Source organism: Pinus tabuliformis, chromosome 7 (assembly GCF_031772625.1).
Source record: "Pinus tabuliformis cultivar Carrire ecotype Pingquan chromosome 7, CPIR1, whole genome shotgun sequence".
Lineage (NCBI taxonomy): Eukaryota > Viridiplantae > Streptophyta > Pinopsida > Pinales > Pinaceae > Pinus > Pinus tabuliformis.
This window is the reverse complement of record NC_142293.1, coordinates 1,551,404,873-1,551,406,755: the sequence shown is the minus strand read 5'-3', so window position 1 is coordinate 1,551,406,755 and position 1,883 is coordinate 1,551,404,873. Positions and strand designations below refer to the sequence as shown.

The following is a 1,883-nucleotide window of genomic DNA, read 5'->3' as shown; positions in this document are numbered from 1 at the left end:
TGCCTTATTTAATATTTTCATATTCATCATTGAAATGAGATCACAATACCTTTAATATTTATTTTTGCCCTATTTAATATTTTCATATTCATCATCAATGAGATCAAAATTTTCACTCAAAACATTTATTATTATTATTTTTTCTTGCAAGGTTATGTCATTTTGGTGACATTGAAAATTTACATGGTTTAAATTGGATTTTTGAATGCTATTTAGTATCAAAATAAGATTTAAGATTTTTAAAAAATATAAAAAAATTATACAATATCAATAATACAAATTTAAAATTTCATAATTTACAATTCAACTGAAATTTATCAATTACTTTTCACATAAAATATACTAAGCAACAAAATTTATCAATTACTTTTAACATAAAATGTACTAAACAAAAACCTTATTTATTATTTTAAATACATAAAAATAATAATAATAAATAAGTAAATTTAAGCCTAACTTTAAAACTTTATATTATTCTATATGTAATATACATCCAAAATAAAAACACATTAAACTCAGCCTTCAATACTTATTTCATTAATTAGAATTTTAACACTCTAGCTCTTGCACAATTTCTTTTCTTTCTTTCTTTGGTGAAACCTCCTCCTTTCCCATCTTAGCCTGCCTTTGTTAAACAATCTCAGAATCTTGTCTAAATATTTTTAGAATGTTTCTCGCCTTTGTTAAACAGTCTCAGAATCCTGGGTAAATATTTCGAGAATGTTTACATTTTTAAACTTTCATTTTATCTTATCACTCTGGGTTGTTACCTCATTTTTATATTAATTAGCCAAGAGATAAATTAAGTGTTTTTTTAATATGGATGTCTTTCTATCGTGCACCAATTCGATCTAGGTATCATTGTTCCACATTAACACTGTGCTTATCTTTTAGGCTAGTGTAAGTACCGATGACAACTAAATCAGAATAACATTACTTTCTCCTGCCAAGTAGGACTTCACATCAAACGATTTCTATTCTGCAAACTATTATTCCCAACTAATTAAGGAATTGAATTCAAGAGATGCTTTCACCAGTCACAAATAGCGTATACTTCATTTTTATTTTTTAACGTTAAAGCAAGACAATTTTATAATCTCCTTCTTGATGCATTGCCCATGTAACCACCTCCTTGTCTTAAACGACCACCCACTAGTGGCTCTGCCTGGTTGACAACTCCGGGTAAATCAGTCATTCCTAAGGAAGCAAGCATGTCCATGGTTTCTTTGTTCACTTCCTTAACATCGAATTTGATGGAAGATTCATAAGGAATGTAGTCCATGCGCCTCTCATGCTCCTCTTCTTCAAGCTTGAGAGAGATGCCTAGCACTGGGCCTCTTTGAATGCGCTTCATGTGCGTGTTGAACCCTGCAATCTTATTCCTCGAGTGCTTCGAGGGGATTATGGCCACCTCCACGATCTTCTTGTTGGTGTGGAAGTTGAGAGTCATGCGGGGATTTCTTCACGGTTTTCGTTCTCACACACCCCATTGGTGGTTGAAATGCGGTATCTTGAGAAAAAACCAGTGGAGACTCAAACGTTTTGTACAATAAGGGTTTATTACTTGGAAAGAAAATGACGGAATCCAATAGTGTAATCCGAGATCTGGGAATATCAAAATTTCACTTTACCTTTGATCTGGGAATTAGACTTTGGGGTTTTTTTAGTTCCAAAACTCTCAAGAATTCCTCGCTTCAAGGATCCTGTTAAAACTAAAAGAACAAATTAGTGAAAATGAAGGAGTGGCACTAGAACTGGTTATAGGTAAAAAGGAAACAAAGTGTTGATAGAATTCGACTAACTGCAATACCAAGCATGAGGAGCGTAATATGACAAAAGAACTGTCATATGGAGGCATGTACCTAGTAGCGCTTTGGTCGCCG

General features: G+C 32.5%; 1 pseudogene; it reads right to left on the bottom strand.

The window, feature by feature from the left end:
* Positions 1-1,090: 1,090 nt before the first annotated feature.
* On the bottom strand, positions 1,091-1,490 carry LOC149253833 (small ribosomal subunit protein eS17-like; annotated as a pseudogene).
* Positions 1,491-1,883: the final 393 nt, after the last annotated feature.